Raw genomic sequence first — 19,961 nt, 5'->3', positions numbered from 1 at the left:
AAACTTTGTTTTTCTCTAAAGAGTTGTAAACTAGAAACAAAATCTTCCATGAATCTCCAATTTCTCTATTCATTGTAGATTTTGGTACAGTGAACCAAAATTTCCTCATAGTAGTTCTATCTGCCTTATTGATTACCAAAGATAAAAAAGTATCCTACTAAGAGAGAAAGTATTATTATTAATAATAATCGAATGGGCTGCAAAAGTCAACCAGGAGATTGTTGTTGTTGTTTAGTCGTTTAGTCGTGTCCGACTCTTCGTGGCCCCATGGACCAGAGCACGCCAGGCACTTCTGTCTTCCACTGCCTCCCGCAGTTTGGTCAGACTCATGTTTGTAGCTTCTAAGACACTATCCACCCATCTCTGTCGTCCCCTTCTCCTTGTGCCCTCCATCTTTCCCAACATCAGGGTCTTTTCCAGGGAGTCTTCTCTTCTCATGAGGTGGCCAAAGTATTGGAGCCTCAGCTTCATGATCTGTCCTTCCTGTGAGCACTCAGGGCTGATTTCTTTAAGAATGGATCGGTTTGTTGTTAACAGCATCATCTTTTAAAATTTTAAATAGTTCAGGTGGAATACCATCACTTCCACTGGCCATGTTATTTGCAGTGCTTTCTAAGGCCCATTTGACTTCACTCTCCAGGATGTCTGGCTCAAGGTCAGCAACCCCACTACCTGGGGTGTGCGAGACATCCATATCTTTCTGGTATAATTCCTCTGTGTATTCTTGCCACCTCTTCTTGATGTCTTCTGCTTCTGTTAGGTCCTTACCACTTTTGTCCTTTATTATGGTAATCTTTGAACAAAATGTTCCTTTCATATCTCCAATTTTCTTGAAGAGATCTCTGGTTCTTCCCATTCTGTTGTTTTCCTCTATTTCTTTGCATTGCTCGTTTAAGAAGGCCTTCTTATCTCTCCTTGCTATTTTTTGGAAATCTGCATTCAATTTCCTGTATCTTTCTCTATCTCCCTCGCATTTTGCTTACCTTCTCTCCCCCGCTATTTGTAAGGCCTCATTGAACAGCCATTTTGCTTTCTTGCATTTTCTTTTCATTGGGATAGTTTTCGTTGCTGTCTCCTGTATAATGTTGCGAGCCTCCATCCATAGTTCTTCAGGCACTCTGTCCAGCAAATCTAAATCCTTAAACCTGTTCCTCACTTCCACTGTGTATTCATAAGGGATTTGATTTAGATTGTATCTTACCGGCCCAGTGGTTTTTCCTACTTTCTTAAGTTTAAGCTTGAATTTTGCTATAAGAAGCTGATGATCTGAGCCACAGTCAGCTCCAGGTCTTGTTTTTGCTGACTGTATTGAGCTTCTCCATCTTTGGCTGCAGAGAATATAATCAATCTGATTTTGATGCTGCCCATCTGGTGATGTCCATGTGTAGAGTCATCTCTTGTGTTGTTGGAAAAGCGTGTTTGTGATGACCAGCTTGTTCTTTTGACAGAACTCTATTAGCCTTTGCCCTGCTTCATTTTGCTCTCCAAGGCCAAACTTGCCAGTTGTTCCTTTTATCTCTTGGTTCCCTACTTTAGCATTCCATTCCCCAATAATGAGAAGAACATCCTTCTTTGGTGTCACTTCTATAAGGTGTTGTAAGTCTTCATAGAATTGGTCAATTTCAGTTTCTTCCGCACCAGTAGTTGGTGCATAAACTTGGATTACTGTTATGTTAAAAGGTCTGCCTTGGATTCGTATCGAGATCATTTTATTATTTTTGAGATTGCATCCCAGTACTGCTTTCAGCACTCTTTTGTTGACTATGAGGGCCACTCCATTTCTTTTGCGGGTTTCTTGCCCACAGTAGTAGATATGATGGTCATCCAAACTGAATTCGCCCATTCCCATCCATTTTAGTTCACTGATGCCCAGGATGTCAATATTTATTCTTGCCATCTCATTTTTGACCACATCCAACTTACCCAGGTTCACGGTTGTTACATTCCAGGTTCCTATGCAATATTTTTCTTTACAGCATTGGACTTTCCTTTCGCTTCCAGGCATATCCGCAACTGAACGTCGTTTTGGCTTTAGCCCAGCCGCTTCATCAGCTCTGGATCTACTTGTACTTGTCCTCCGCTCTTCCCCAGTAGCATGTTGGACGCCTTCCGACCTGAGGGGCTCATCTTCCAGAGTCATAACTTTTATATGCCTGTTGTCTTTGTCCATGGAGTTTTCTTGGCAGGGATACTTGCCAGTTCCTCCTCCAGGTGGATCACGTTTGGTCAAAACTCTCCACTATGACCTGTTCATCTTGGGTGCCCTGCTCGGCATAGTTCATAGCTTCTCTGAGTTCTTCAAGCCCCTTCGCCATGGCAAGGCGAAGGGGCTTGAAGAACTCAGAGAAGCTATGGTTCCATGAAGGGGAACCAGGAGATTAACAGCAGGTATATTAGAATACAGTGCGGTATACAACTGTCCTATTGAAACACACATTTTCTATTGACAGTTTGTTGTTCCATAGCTTAGGGGGAGAAATATACAAAATGATTCCATTTCAATCTGAAATTGTTTGAGATAGAAATGACCAATATTGATGTAGGGTGACTGGTATTGTACAGTTCTCATCTGAATTTCTCAAATTATTCACTTTATGTGCAGTATGATGACAAAATTCTACCAGCATGTCCTTGCCTTAGCATTTGCTGTAGAAGAGGTAAACGAGAATCCCAAGATATTGTCCAATGCGACACTTGGGTTCCATATCTATGACAGCTACTACGATGCAAGGATGACCTATCGTACCACACTTGACTTGCTCTTCAAATCACATCGTTTCATCCTGAACTACAAATGTGACACTCAGAAAAACCTCATAGCCATCATCGGTGGTCTTAGCTATGACACTTCTTTGCATATGGCTGACACCATATCCCTCTACAAGATTCCACAGGTGGGGTTTGTGAATGTGGTGACATGATGATTTCCACAATCTATACTTCTCCTGTTCATTTATGAGTTCATTTATGGGTCCAATTCATTTGTGAGTCCAATTCAAGATGCTCATTTTAGTGTCTAAGGCCTGGACAATTTTAAGCCCTGAACAACACAAAATATCTAAAAGATAGACCATTCACTACAGATCGCCTCAAATGTTAAGATAGTTCTCATTTTCTGTAGTGAGAGGTGGGTCAACCTGGGAAAGGGATTTTCATAACTGTAGAAAAAATTACTAGCAAGGATGCTGGATTTAATTCACACAGAAACTACCAATTGCTTCAACTATTTGTTGAATAAACAAGCATGTACTCACAAAGAATTCTCCTGTTTTACTTCTGTAATATCTGTACAATTTCCTTTAGCTCACTTATGGTTCATTTCCCACTGAAGAGGACAGTGATACAAGTCACATCCCTTGGTTCTACCGCATAGTCCCTAATGAAGCTCATCAATACATGGGGATTATCAACCTGCTTAAGTATTTTGGGTGGACATGGGTTGGACTCTTTGTTGTGGATGATGAGAGCGGACAAAATTTCTTGCAGACTATGGAACCTTTGCTTTCCCAAAATGGAATGTGTTCAGCCTTCACGCAAAGTCTCCCAAAATTACCCCGTTTTGATATGTGGAATGAATTGTGTGTTTCATTGTCGAGTCATTATACAGATCTTACTGATGACAAGGCCAATACAATCATCATCTATGGAGAATCTATGGCAACTATATGGCTGACAGCTAATGTCATTCTGCGAGATCCTGAAAATGTGAACAGATCATCACTTAGAAAGGTTTGGATCATAACAACTCAGGTAGATTTCATATTGTTGGGGATTCAAAGGACCTGGGATCTTGATCTCTTCCAAGGTGCCATTTGCTTCACAATTCACTCAAAAACAATTATAGGGTTCAAGGAATTTCTTCAGAGCATAAAAATGGATGGTAGAGATGGAGATGTTTTTCTGAAGGATTTCTGGGAGCAAGCATTTGACTGTACTTTTCCAAACCCCAGTGTCCTCGTGGACATCAGTGAACAATGTACCGGAGAGGAAAACCTGGAAAGCCTACCAGATCCAATTTTTGAAAGGCGCATGACTGGTCACAGCTACAGTATCTACAATGCTGTGCATGTGGTGGCTCATGCTTTACATGACATTTATTTAACTAGGTCCAGGCACAGAACAAAGAGGGGTCATAAAATGTTCAAACTTCAAGAACTTCAGGCTTGGCAGGTAATGTATTTTTTAAAAAATTAAAAATAGGACATTGCGTCCATTAGTATAATATAAGACAATTTCCAGGTTCTCATCTGGAATGGTATGTTTTATTCACTGAAAACATCTTGCACACACACACCATGTTGATCTTTATTATTTTTAAAAATATACATTTATACAACATTTATACAACACTCTCTGTTTTTGTTCGTAACAAAAAAGAAAATGATGGCAACTGAAGCAAAAATACCTTGTACACCTAACAATACACATAACAATGCAATTTATGAAGAAGAAGAAAACAGAGAATAGAAAAGACAAGAAAAGAAAAGACAAGAAAGGAAAAGAAAGGAAAAGGAGAATATATATATATATATATATATATGCTTTCGTAGATTTTCACGGGTACAGGAATGCAGGTTTTGGTGTCCTCGGGTGTCTTCCCGTGTAAAAGTTGGGGTGTCTAGGCGACGTTTCGACGAGGTCTCACTCGTCATCTTCAGGCTGGTGCTTTCGGCTTCTTGTTACTGGAACAGAGCAGGATCTCAGTGTTTGAGTTCCTATAAATACTGTTGAGGAGGTGTGGTGTATAGCCTCCAATGTTCTGGGCAGAGAGGAGGTTCCCAGGCTAGTGTGCCTTTTCTTCTTTTGTTCCTTAATTACTTGAGGGATATCTTGAGTGATTTCTTGAGTGATTTCCTGAATCCCACTTAGGTGGGTCATTAGGTGTGGATTAGTTGCTAAAGCCTTCGTGTCTTGAACTCTTGAACTTTGTGAAGAGTTTTTCTGAGAAGATGGCTGTACTGCACTTGGTTGTGCTCTGGCTTGGCTTCGTGTATAGGGGCGAGCTGTGGTTTTGTGGCCTGTGCCAGCCAGATCTGTGTAGGGATTGCAGGGGGGTGCAGCATCCGGAGGTGCCACCCTGGTTTGGCTACTGGATGGTGTCTGTAATTTATCTGTGGAGAGGGTCTGGGTTTGGGTCTGGAGTGGTTGATTGGTGATGGCGTTCTGTGTGCCTCTGGATCTGGTGTCAGATTTTGTGGGGAGGGCTAATTTCCAGATGTCTGGCAAGCGGGATGTGTCGTCACGCTTGTTCATGTTGTGAGGGTGTTTCTCTATCTCGATGGCTTCCATGATTATTCTCTTGTGGTGATGTTCCATGTTAAAGAGCAATTTGGAATCTGCAAAATTAATTTCGTGTCCTGTTTCTTTCATGTGTTGGAAAAGAGAGGAAGTTTTTTCTTCTTTTTTGACGGCATTCTTGTGTTCTGCGATACGTGCATTTATTCGTCTGTTTGTTTGTCCAATGTACGTGGCTGGGCAGACTTTGCAGGGTATTTCATAGACCCCTTGGTTTTCCAACTGAATTTTATCCTTGGGGTTTCTGAGGATATTGGCTATTTTTTGGTTGGTGCAAAAGGCTGTTTTGATATTGTGTTTATGGAGGATTTTGCTAATTTTATCTGTAGTGCCCTTGATATAAGGAAGGAGGGCTATGCCATTGTTTTCTTCTGTGTCTTGGTTTTTGGGGGGTGTTTCTTTTTGGATTAGCTTCGTAACCCTGTTTTGCTGGTATCCATAGATAGTGTGTCCTAGGGAGCCATCAGATAAAATTAGCAAAATCCTCCATAAACACAATATCAAAACAGCCTTTTGCACCAACCAAAAAATAGCCAATATCCTCAGAAACCCCAAGGATAAAATTCAGTTGGAAAACCAAGGGGTCTATGAAATACCCTGCAAAGTCTGCCCAGCCACGTACATTGGACAAACAAACAGACGAATAAATGCACGTATCGCAGAACACAAGAATGCCGTCAAAAAAGAAGAAAAAACTTCCTCTCTTTTCCAACACATGAAAGAAACAGGACACGAAATTAATTTTGCAGATTCCAAATTGCTCTTTAACATGGAACATCACCACAAGAGAATAATCATGGAAGCCATCGAGATAGAGAAACACCCTCACAACATGAACAAGCGTGACGACACATCCCGCTTGCCAGACATCTGGAAATTAGCCCTCCCCACAAAATCTGACACCAGATCCAGAGGCACACAGAACGCCATCACCAATCAACCACTCCAGACCCAAACCCAGACCCTCTCCACAGATAAATTACAGACACCATCCAGTAGCCAAACCAGGGTGGCACCTCCGGATGCTGCACCCCCCTGCAATCCCTACACAGATCTGGCTGGCACAGGCCACAAAACCACAGCTCGCCCCTATACACGAAGCCAAGCCAGAGCACAACCAAGTGCAGTACAGCCATCTTCTCAGAAAAACTCTTCACAAAGTTCAAGAGTTCAAGACACGAAGGCTTTAGCAACTAATCCACACCTAATGACCCACCTAAGTGGGATTCAGGAAATCACTCAAGAAATCACTCAAGATATCCCTCAAGTAATTAAGGAACAAAAGAAGAAAAGGCACACTAGCCTGGGAACCTCCTCTCTGCCCAGAACATTGGAGGCTATACACCACACCTCCTCAACAGTATTTATAGGAACTCAAACACTGAGATCCTGCTCTGTTCCAGTAACAAGAAGCCGAAAGCACCAGCCTGAAGATGACGAGTGAGACCTCGTCGAAACGTCGCCTAGACACCCCAACTTTTACACGGGAAGACACCCGAGGACACCAAAACCTGCATTCCTGTACCCGTGAAAATCTACGAAAGCAAATATCTCACCTCTACGGGGAGGAAACCTTCCAGCTGACAAGAACCTACGAGAAACTAGAAATCCGAAGAGCCACCATCTTATGTGATCTCTTGTTCCTACGCAACTGCCGAGACAACAACTTAATTCCCACATGCTTCCAACTTAAATTCCACTCTAAAACCCCAGCTACCGAAAGGATCCTGAAACGAACTGAACTATCTCTAATCAGAAACGAACTACACAAGAAAAGATACCTACTAAACCAAACCAACAAAGATCTACTCACTCTTCACCTCAAACTCTGTAACAAAATCCACCCTGCACTCTGGGACAAATGCAAACAACTAGCCGTCTGGAGAGCTGAAACGGAGACCTCACACAAGACAGACACACACACCAACAAACTCCACAAACTAGAGAAACGCCAGAAGCCCAGCCACCCTCCACAACAACCCATGAAACAAACAGTACATAACATATCAGACAGGATCCTCACCTCAACTGAAACCAAAGTACTCTCCAAAGGTTTCAACTTTGCAGTCGCCCCGAGACGCATCCCCACGGAAAACATCATATGCGGAGTCGAAGCTAGCCTAACCAAAATCAATCCAGATGAAGCCAATAAAATCAGACTTGAAGTCACCAACATCCTCTGCTCCAGCAAACCACCCAGAAGCAATTTACACAAAGAAGAACAGAAAGCACTCACCAACCTGAGGAAAGACAACAACATAATCATTCTCCCAGCAGACAAAGGTAATGCCACTGTTGTGATGAACACATCGGACTACCAAGCAAAACTATCAAATCTACTCCAAGACCCTACCTACCAACCTATAAAAACAGATCCCACCACCTATCTGGAAAAAACCACCAAATCCAAAATAAAAGCCTCTCCTATCAGTGAAGAAATCCAGCTAAGAATCATCCCCAGAGAAAAATCATCCAGATGCCCCAAACTCTACGGCCTCCCCAAGATACACAAAGAAGGAACACCACTCAGACCAATAGTCAGCTCCATAGGCTCACCTCTACAAAATCTCGCTAAATTTCTCGCCAAGCAACTTCAGCCCTATGCAGAATCCATCTCTTCACACGTTCCAAACTCCTTCCAGTTCATAGAAACAATAAAGAAGCAAAACCTACAACCCAATGACCTACTTGTGAGCTTCGATGTTGTATCTCTCTTCACACAAGTGCCCATTAATGAAGCCTTGACAGCCATTCAAAACAAATACAATCCCCCCGAATACATCTTGGACCTGACCAACCACTGCCTAACCAACACGTACTTCATCCACAATGGACAAAGATACAAACAGATAGAAGGAGCACCTATGGGATCACCCCTCTCACCGGTCATCGCTAACCTGTACATGGAACACTTTGAAACCAATGCTTTAGACAAGTCAGAACACAAACCCAAACTTTGGCTCAGATATGTTGACGACACCTTTGTAATTTGGCCACACGGGAAGGAAAAACTGGATAGCTTCCTCACACATCTCAACAGCCTACACCCCAAAATACAATTCACTATGGAAATAGAAGCCAACAACCAACTTCCCTTCCTTGACGTCCTAATCTACAAAAAACCTGATGGCTCCCTAGGACACACTATCTACCGGAAAAAAACACACACCAACCGCTACTTACATGCACAATCACACCACCACCCTGCACAAATAAACTCCGTAGCCAAGACTCTCATCTCCAGAACCAAACGCCTGGCTGACGAAGACCACTTGACAACTGAGTTACAGAATCTCTCAAATGTGTTAATTGCCAATGGATACCAGCAAAACAGGGTTACGAAGCTAATCCAAAAAGAAACACCCCCCAAAAACCAAGACACAGAAGAAAACAATGGCATAGCCCTCCTTCCTTATATCAAGGGCACTACAGATAAAATTAGCAAAATCCTCCATAAACACAATATCAAAACAGCCTTTTGCACCAACCAAAAAATAGCCAATATCCTCAGAAACCCCAAGGATAAAATTCAGTTGGAAAACCAAGGGGTCTATGAAATACCCTGCAAAGTCTGCCCAGCCACGTACATTGGACAAACAAACAGACGAATAAATGCACGTATCGCAGAACACAAGAATGCCGTCAAAAAAGAAGAAAAAACTTCCTCTCTTTTCCAACACATGAAAGAAACAGGACACGAAATTAATTTTGCAGATTCCAAATTGCTCTTTAACATGGAACATCACCACAAGAGAATAATCATGGAAGCCATCGAGATAGAGAAACACCCTCACAACATGAACAAGCGTGACGACACATCCCGCTTGCCAGACATCTGGAAATTAGCCCTCCCCACAAAATCTGACACCAGATCCAGAGGCACACAGAACGCCATCACCAATCAACCACTCCAGACCCAAACCCAGACCCTCTCCACAGATAAATTACAGACACCATCCAGTAGCCAAACCAGGGTGGCACCTCCGGATGCTGCACCCCCCTGCAATCCCTACACAGATCTGGCTGGCACAGGCCACAAAACCACAGCTCGCCCCTATACACGAAGCCAAGCCAGAGCACAACCAAGTGCAGTACAGCCATCTTCTCAGAAAAACTCTTCACAAAGTTCAAGAGTTCAAGACACGAAGGCTTTAGCAACTAATCCACACCTAATGACCCACCTAAGTGGGATTCAGAAAATCACTCAAGAAATCACTCAAGATATCCCTCAAGTAATTAAGGAACAAAAGAAGAAAAGGCACACTAGCCTGGGAACCTCCTCTCTGCCCAGAACATTGGAGGCTATACACCACACCTCCTCAACAGTATTTATAGGAACTCAAACACTGAGATCCTGCTCTGTTCCAGTAACAAGAAGCCGAAAGCACCAGCCTGAAGATGACGAGTGAGACCTCGTCGAAACGTCGCCTAGACACCCCAACTTTTACACGGGAAGACACCCGAGGACACCAAAACCTGCATATATATATATATATATATATATATGAATGAAGAAAAAGTAGTTGAGGTTTTAAAATGATTTCCAAACATTCTCATTGTATGTTATCTGTTTTCATTTTTTTCCATTACATTTCTGATGTTTTGTAAAGTTATTGGGATATTTAACTCTTATTTTTTCTTTTATATTGGCAACTATTTGATTTCTTTCTATATCTTTATTTTCTTCTTTTTTCTTATATAACTCTTCATAATATTTCACAAATTCCTTCATTATTGTCTTTGGGTCATCTATAATTTTTTCTCCTATTTTTAGCCTATTTATCAATTTTTCGTTTTTTGTTTTCTTTAATTTCCAAGCCAAATATTTGCCGGGTTTATTAGCAAATTTGAAATTATTTTGCTTCCAAATTTTTAAATTCCAATCCATTTCCTGTTCAATTTTTGTTTGGTATTCCGATTTTAATAATTTAATTTCTGTTTTTATATTTTCCTTTTTTTGATTTTTATTCAATTCTTTTTCCTTTTTTTTTTAAAAAAAATCATTCAATATTCTATTTTCCCCCTCACCTTTTTCTTTGTATAGCATTTTTTTTATGAACTATTCTCTGATAACTGCTTTACTAGTATCCCAAATTATTCACGATTCTGTATCTTTTTATTAAATTTAAAGAATTCTTGCAGTTTCTTTTGCATCTTCTAGTATTTTCTCATCATACAATAGTGATTCGTTTAAATTCCATCTTCTTATTCCTACTTTCCACTCTAGTTTTAATTGAAGTAAAATCAGATTGTGGTCCAAAATTGTGTTTGGTAGGATCTGTGTCTCATGTATTCTCCCCAATAAATCTGTAGATAGCCATATGGCATAAATCCTACTTGAAATTGTTTTGGTTCTGAGAAAGAGGTGTGATCTATTTTAACTCATGTTTGAACCTCCAGGAGTATTTTAGATCCAAACTTTCCACCAATTTAAAGAACTTAGCGGGTAGTGAAAACATCTTGCATATTATGGTCAAAGGCCTTGAAACGATGCCTTATGAGGAACGGCTAAGGGAGCTGGGCATGTTTAGCCTGGAGAAGAGGAGGTTAAGGGGTGATATGATAGCCATGTTCAAATATATAAAAGGATGTCACATAGAGGAGGGAGAAAGGTTGTTTTCTGCTGCTCCAGAGAAGCGGACACGGAGCAATGGATCCAAACTACAAGAAAGAAGATTCCACCTAAACATTAGGAAGAACTTCCTGACAGTAAGAGCTGTTCGACAGTGGAATTTGCTGCCAAGGAGTGTGGTGGAGTCTCCTTCTTTGGAGGTCTTTAAGCAGAGGCTTGACAACCATATGTCAGGAGTGCTCTGATGGTGTTTCCTGCTTGGCAGGGGGTTGGACTCGATGGCCCTTGTGGTCTCTTCCAGCTCTATGATTCTATGGAGTTAATATTGTTACAGAACTGGGTTGGGGGGTCCACCTAAACACTAACATTAATAAATGCTAGGATTTGAGGTTTTTTGTGATATGATGAAAGACTGAGGGTGAAAATAGGAGAGTAAACCACATTTCTTGAAGCACGACAGCCTCCACAGTACTTCTTCAAAGGGACACAGACTCTGTGTGGGCACCTGAGACCCCATGCACTTTTGGCACAGCTTGGCAAAGAGAGAAACAGGTGTTGGGCTTCTGTAACAATATCAACTATAGCAGAATTGATGATTTTTCATTCTTGGTTATTGAGAAACAATACTAGTAAACAATACTAGTGAAGAACTGTGTTTCAAAATCATGGCATTATGTGCAAAATCTGCTTTACTTCCTCTCATTTCATCTTTTTATCCTTCAATTAGCTTCACCCTTTTCTTGGTGATATTTCCTTTAACAACTCAGCTGGAGAATCCATGACCTTCACTGCTAAAAGGGAAATGGAAGGTGGATTTGACATCATGAACATGGTCACGTTCCCAAACAGGTCCTTCCTCCGAATAAAAGCTGGGCAGGTGGATGACAATGCTCATGAAGGAAAGAAATTCATCATTCATGAGGACATGATCATGTGGCACAAAGGTTTTAACCAGGTCCAGAACCTTGGTCATTCTTGTTACCCCCTGCATTAGCTACATAGATGTGGCCTGGCAGAATAATCACTTCTTTTTTACATACAATCTGTCTTTTTTGGACAGGGTCATGGGAATAATGTGGCCATCTACTACACTGAAGGATTAGGTGCAACAATGAAAAGAAAAGAACCCAATGCTATATTTAATGTAGTTGTTATCTATACCTCATTTATATATGGCATTTCAAAATGTATTAGTGAGCCAGTAGAGGGTAGTCTCTATTTGCATTGCATAAGTGGCAAATCATCCCACCCCCGCAAATTTAAATACCACATATAAAAAGTCTTTTTAAAAAATGAAGAAAGAAAATAAGAAAACGAGAAAGGGGAACAGGGGTATAGTAAATCACCATAACAATTGTTTACAGTTAACCAACTGCATTTTTAAAGGGGGGAGGATATAATGGATAACTACAACAATTGTTATCACTTAACTATTGCATTTTTAAAGCTAGTGTATTTTGTATAAATGAGTTCCAAGTTTAATTACAGATGTCTATTTAAAGTCTACATCTAGAAACAATCCACTCATACATGGTAGGCATAGTTAGGTCTTCAGTCCATTTAATAAATGGAGTCGTACATTAATCTTTCCAATGCAGCAATATTAGTCTTTCGGCCATAGGAAGGTTAAGGATAATCCATTCATGTTGTCTACTTGTCAAATTCTGTACACTATGCATGTAGTTAGTTCAAAATAATAGTATTCTCTGATTTTTATTGTTATTTTTTCACAATTACATTTATATAATCCAGTACTTTCTCCCAAAATCTATTAATTATAGGACATTGTAAAACCATGTGTTTCAAAGAAGCGTTATCCTTATTACACAAAATGCTGTCTTAGACAATATTTTTCTACACAAACATAAAGACAATTCAGTGTGGGAATAGGGGTCAAATATTTCTCTAGTTTGACATTGCATTACATAACTTTCTAACTGACATAATTGTTTCCAGAGATACCAGTGTATTTCTGGTGTATTTTGATCCTAATACTGTCCATCAAACAGAAAAGCCTCAACTCAGACTCCTTTCTTGTATATGGATAGGTGACTCCTATTTCTCTTTGCAATGAGCACTGCCTCCCCGGATATCAGAAGAAAAGGAAGGAAGGCGAAAAATTTTGCTGTTATGATTGTGCCGCATGTCCAGAAGGCAAGATTTCAAACCAAAATGGTATATGACAATGAAATCATATTTTCTTTTTGTTAGAAAGTGTTAATATGGCTTGTTTTCTAATACTGTATTTACAAATGTTAAATTTTATATATATATATATATATATAGTACAGTAGTACCTTGGTTCTCAAACTTAATCCATTTGGTTCCAAAACCAAAGCATTCCAAAACCAAGGCACACTTTCCCATAGAAAGTAATGCAAAATGGATTAATCCATTCCAGACTTTTAAAAACAACTCTAAAACAGGAATTTAACATGAATTTTACTACCTCTATTGTTGTTCTGTTAATGGTTCTCTTGACTTTGCAGCTTTTACCCATTTCCACAGTCACACATGCAATAAATCAATCAGTAGCTGTACTGGGTTCCACACAGTCACAAAAAAACAAATGAAATGGGAAAACCACACAAACAAAAATGCAAAAAATAATAATAATAGCAAAAGCAGTAGCACCAAATATAAGCTCCAAATATCTACCCGGAAGCGGGGGGGGGGGGGCTCAAATCAGAAATGCAACACTCCAACTGGAAGAGGAACACTCTAATCGGAAGCAGAGGACTAAAAACGTTACTTACAGGTTTGCAGCATTTCGGTTCAAAGTTGTTCGAGAACTAAGCTGTTCAAAAACCAAGGTACCACTGTACTTTGCTTGGAATGATTTGCAAATGTTTCTCTGCTGACACCATTATCCTCTCAAGAATAATTAGTAAAACAAATACTCCTGGTGCAATACTTTCTACACAGATTTGAGAGTAAGCCCCAATGAAGATCAAATAATTTAGTTTCACATTAAAGGTAAAGGTAAAGGTACCCCTGACTGTTAGGTCCAGTCGCGGATGACTCTGGGGTTGCGAGCTCATCTTGCTCTTTAGGGAGTAGGCGTTTGTCCGAAGACAGCTTCCGGGTCATGTGACCAGCATGACTAAGCCATTTCTGGTGAACCAGAGCAGCGCACAGAAACACCTTTTACCTTTCCACCAGAGTGGAACCTATTTATCTACTTGCACTTTGACGTCCTTTCGAACTGCTAGGTTGGCAGGAGCTGGGACTGAGCAACGGGAGGTCACCCCATCATGGGGATTCGAACCACCGTCCTTTTGATCAGCAAGCCCCAGGCTCTGTGGTTTAGACCACAGCGCCACCCACGTCCCAGTTTCACATTAAGATAACCTAAAAAGGAGAAATATTAAAGTGATTAAACTGTTATATACTCAGCAAACTCAGCATAATATAATATTGTCTTTGGAATCTGACCTACTTTTGTTTTTCAGATATGGATGACTGTTTCAGATGCCCAGAAGATCAATATCCCAACAAGAACAAAAATGGATGCATCTCCAAAACTCTAAACTTCATTTCAAATGAAGAACCATTAGGGATCAGTTTAGCCTCAATTGTTTTGTTTTTTTCCATTGTTACAACTTTAGTGTTTAGTACTTTTGTGAAGCACAAAGATACTCCCATTGTGAAAGCCAACAACCGAGACCTCACCTACACTCTCCTCATCTCCCTTCTGTTCTGCTTTCTCTCTTCTTTTCTATTCCTTGGGAAACCTGGGATAGCGACTTGCCTTCTGAGACAAACTACCTTTGGCATGATCTTCTCTGTGGCAGTTTCCTGCATCTTGGCCAAAACTGTCACTGTTGTTGTAGTTTTCATGGCCACTAAGCCAGGGTCAAACATAAAGAAATGGGTGGGGAAAAGGTTGGCCTACTCCATTGTCCTTTCCTCTTGTCTTATTCAAGCAAATATTTGTACTTTGTGGTTGGCAACTACTCCCCCATATCCTGATTTAGATATGCACTCTGTGACCACAGAAATCATTGTGCAATGTAACGAAGGATCTGTTGCCATGTTTTATTGTGTCCTGGGCTACATGGGCCTCCTGGCCATTGCCAGCTTCATTGTGGCATTTTCAGCTCGCAAATTACCGGACAGTTTTAATGAAGCCAAGTTTATTACCTTCAGCATGTTGCTGTTTTGCAGTGTTTGGCTTTCTTTTGTTCCAACCTATCTGAGCACGAAAGGAAAATACATGGTGGCTGTGGAGATCTTCTCCATCTTGGCCTCCAGTGCTGGGTTATTGGGCTGCATCTTTGCTCCCAAATGCTACATCATTTTGCTGAGGCCTCAGCTAAACAGTAGAGAACAACTAATAAGGAAAAGGATGTAAAAATTTCTTTTATTTCCCCCTATTTTTTAATGAAATTTTTATTCCTGCATGAATCCAAGGCTGTGGTTATGGGAGAAGTGACACTGGATTCAGTGGTGGGATTTTTGTTAACTTGAGGAGGACCTGTGAGCAAGGTGTACCTAATCAAAGCCAGAGATGTTTTTTCGAAGGCACTAGAAAAGTAAAAAAACAAGTCTGAAAGCCATTAAAAATAATCTCAAATGCCTTAGATAGCTGTAAATAGGAGCAGAGACAGCCAATTATACCTCATCAGTTTCATTTCTGACCTCCCCCACCCCCGGTATTCACCAGAATTCAAATCAGAGTTTCAGCACTCTCATCTACTATTAATAACGTTTTTGTAATCTTTCGATTCTCAAAAACAGTTCACAGGGGTCTCTTGTAGAGCTGTATTGGCATCACCAATAATAGCCAGCTCTAGCTAAGGATGAACACAGGAAGGTCTGCATTTTTAGAAAAGCTGGGAGGCTATGATGTTGTGGCTATTGATATTTCTAAAATCCCCAGCTGACTGCACAGAAGATACTTTGAGGTGCTCAGTGAACAATCCATTTCTTTTTCCACATGAGTGATACCTGCCAGGTGGCCTCATCATTGGTTGGATAGCTTCCCAGCTCTTTTATGTATTTTATGAAGTTTTCTTCAAAGAGCACACATCACAGAATATTTGAGGCTCCACAGAAAGAGTGTTTCCCTCTCTACATTCCTCCAAATCCCCTTTCCTTTTGTGTTATGCCTTTTAGATTGCAAACCTCAGAGAAGGGAGTGTCACATTTTTAATATTTATCTGCTGGTGCGGGAGGTCTGTTTAGGTGGAGAGAGAGAGAGAGAGAGAGAGAGAGAGAGAGAGAGAGAGAGAGAGACAAAGAAATGCTTGAATCTATAAATATCTGAGTTGTTAAAAAACCATCCTGGTTCACTCTGGGCACTCCTCTTTCTCAATCACATTCTTAATCTTGTGCATTATTGGAAGCATTAGATATGCCTGTTAATCATCATCACCATCATCATCCTTTCAATGTATTCCCTGGCATCCACATCCCTCCAAATCTCCTTTCTCATTTTTAAAGGTATTTTAGTTTGTGAACCTTAGGCTTGACCCTAGATTATCACTGACATAAACTGATCTGTGAGATTTCTTTTGGCTGAAGAGTAAGATCAAAATGTGCTTCAAGAAAATAAATTTGTTGGTTCACACAGAATCATTTAAATAATAGATTAAAAAAAATATTTTTAGTTCTATTTAATCACTTCCAGACTCTTGCATTTTTTGAAAATTACAGACTGTAAATATGGAGGTTGGTCTCCCATAGTGAGAATGCACAGTGATAACTAGTGCTGTGCCAAAGCCTGTCTTCCAGTTTGTAAAAGATTTTCTTCCCTTGTGGATACATATTGTTTCCTTTTACGATGATGATGATGATTAAAATTAAAATTAAAATAACAAACCCTGCACTGATTCATTTCATATCAAAATGTGATGGACTTTCAAACTCCAGAATTCACGCCATCAGGTGCTGGGGATAAGCATTAGGGAAATGGAAAGACTTGATGTCTATTCTGAAAAAAATCTGCATTACAGATGTAATGGTTCTAGGGGTTGCTCGTGTGTAAGTTGCCTTTACTCCTGGCTAGGTTGCATGGTTGAACCCTTTCTGTCAGGACAGCCTCAAGTTCCGTGGCTGCCTCAGTCGCTGGCAGAATCCGTCAGTGGGCATTTCTTAAACCGCTTCCAGCATAGAAGCTGTTTGACACCCAGTCTCCTCCCCCGTTGCCTGTGCAAAAGTTTTCTGTGCAAGGTGGGTGTGGGCAACGGAGTACTAGTACCCTCTCCGCTGGTCTCCTGCGAAGAGTCCTGGAGCCACCTCTCTGATTCCTCCATCTCCTCCGCTTCTCCACTGGTGTTGCGCTGATTACCTTCCCCAGCGGATGGGCTATCCCTCCTCCAGTGTGGTGTAGTGGTTAAGAGCGGTGGACTCGTAATCTGCGGAACTGGGTTCACGTCTCCGCTCCTCCACATGCAGCTGCTGGGTGACCTTGGGCCAGTCACACTTCTCCGAAGTCTCTCAGCCCCACTCACCTCACAGAGTGTTTGTTGTGGGGGAGGAAGAGAAAGGAGAATGTTAGCCGCTTTGAGACTCCTTAAAGGGAGTGAAAGGCGGGATATCAAATCCAAAACTCTTCTCTTCTTCTCTTCTTCTTCTCTTCCTACTAGGACCTTCTCCACCATCGTCCGGGAGCCTCCTCTCCGCCTCCCACTCAGATGGCAGTTCCCTGACAACAGAGGAGGTTTCATGGTGCACGTTGTTTCAATGGCATTTTGTTCCAAAACACTTTACCCTTCACACTGTTTCTATTAAAAATATCCCTGCTTCAATGTACTACTAGTCTCTCAAGTTCAATGGAACTTATTTGAAGTTCAGAGTGTACAGAGTTGCAGCTTTCATAGGTCTGGATACACTGATGATGAACCTAAAGAGAAAAACAACTAGCAGACTTTTAGAAGACATCTGAAGGCAGCCTTGTTTAGGGAAGCTTTTAAAGTTTAATAGAGTATTGTATTTTAATATTCTGTTGGCTGCCTTCAGGTGTTGTTGTTGTTGTTGTTTGAAATATGAGGATTTGAACAATTCTTAAATCAAGTGAAGTGAAAAGATAAAGGAAGAGATGAAAAGTAGGTGTGTCAAAGTCCTATGAAGAATAAAAATGCCCTGATGAATCAAACTTGGAGAAATCAGTGGGGAGCTGGCTGGGATCAAACCAAGAACATTCTGCATGCAAAGACTGCACTTAATGCTGTTGAGCTATAGAAGTCCTCAGAATCCCTGTTGCATGTAGAGGCACTTATCTGGGCTATATGAAGATAGCAGGAAGTTTAAACTTGTTTCCTGTTGTGTGCGCATGTGTGTGTTTACACTTGAAAGATTCTCAGGACAGACACCTCTGTGAACAACCAAACACCCCAATTAATGTGAACATTAATTAATTCTGTCCCTTCTCCCTTACACAGTTCTCCTTTTCTAAGTTCTAATCATGCGGGTTTACCTGATAAATTGTGCACTCAGAAAATATCTCCTGGGGTAAAAGGCAGGGAGACACAGGCACCAGGTAGGGGCAGAACTCTGTGCCTCCAAAATATGTGTGTGGCAGAGAACTCCTTCTGAGCAATCACTGCCAAGGAGGAAAGCCCTTCTCCCACAGCAGCTAGAAAAGGCAAGGAGAGGTGGAGCCCATTGGAATTGCCAATATAGACACCTTCTGCAGTGATCAAAGACAAACAGCAGGAGAAGTTCATGAAAGCCCCTGCAATCCTCAAATACAAGTTCCTTGTATGTTATTCAGGAGACGTTAGTGATAGGCAACAAGAGGGAGGTAAAATCCTTCACCCAGAGCCCAGCAGCCAAACTGCTCAAAATTAAAGCGGGAAAAGGAGGGGGGCCCCGGGACACTTCACATAATGGACAACTTAAATGTATGGGCAGTGTCATAACAAGACTGTCCAAAGCTGATCAAAAGATCCCCTCCTATTCTGAGGAATTAACCATTCATGACAGATTTGATAAAAGCAAAAAATGGAATCTCAGATTTCATGGCAGATAAGCAAAAGCCCTTAAAGAAGTGAAAGTGAATTTTATTGTTTCTACTGACTTGTGATAATTTTATTCTGGATACATGCTTGTTTTAGACCTGCCTTACAAATGGAGATTCTGAATCTAAGTCTGATTAACCTTGCACAAAGTGTTTTGAGGTATCAAAGCTTCACAACCCCTGCATAAACATACAAACTCTTGTGAAGAAGGCAGCCTGAGGCAGCAACACTGATGGAAATACCACATATACTGGGATCTTGAAGGACTTTTTTAGGAAATCTCCTTGTAGATGGTCCTTCAAGTGATTTTGACAACAACAACATTATTATTTATACCCCATCCATGTGGCTGGGTTTCCCCAACCACTCTAGGTGGCTCCCAACCAAATATTAAAAACACAAAACAGAATTAAACATTAAAAACATTAAAAACAGATGTCTTTAAAAAGTAATATAGTTGCTTATTTCCTTGACATCTGATGGGAGGGAATTCCACAGGGCAGGTGCCACTACCGAGAGGGCCCACTGCCTGTTTCCCTGTAATCTCAGTTCTCACAGTGAGGTAACCTCCAGATGGTCCTCAGAGTTGGACCTTAGTGTACGGGCTGAACAGTGGAGGTGGAGACACTACTTCGGGTATACAGGACTGAGACTACTTAGGGCTTTAAAGGTCAGCACCAACATTTTGAATTGTGCTCAGAAGGCCTCCCTGAAAACGCATGGCAATTTGGTCTGCTCAGTGTTGGAATATCATTGATCAGTCTAAGCAAGCCTTATAGATCTCCATCATGAGCCAATGATGGCACAGGGTCTAATAATTGCAACCTCTACTTTTGGTTCGTGGTTGGCATGCAACTTCTGAAACTCCCTTGGTATGGGGAGAAACAGCAGAAATGATTACAATCAATTTGATTATTAGAAGAGAGATAAATGCTACTCCTGAACTGAGGGTTTTTATGACATTCCAAAATAAAATCATATTTACCTTATCATAGTTAATGTCTCAGTTTGTCCTACATAGTAGTGAAAGGAAGAAAGCTGTAATGTGTTTCATTAAAGGGAAGAAAAATAAGTTAAAGAAAAATGCCATCCTGAAAACTGAGTACATAAAAAGAAAATATAAAACCAAT

The sequence above is a fragment of the Podarcis tiliguerta genome, assembly GCF_965153285.1.
Source record: "Podarcis tiliguerta genome assembly, chromosome: 13".
In the NCBI taxonomy this organism is placed as follows: Eukaryota; Metazoa; Chordata; class Lepidosauria; order Squamata; family Lacertidae; genus Podarcis; species Podarcis tiliguerta.
The sequence above is the reverse complement of the archived record's forward strand: the minus strand, read 5'-3'. Positions refer to the sequence as shown.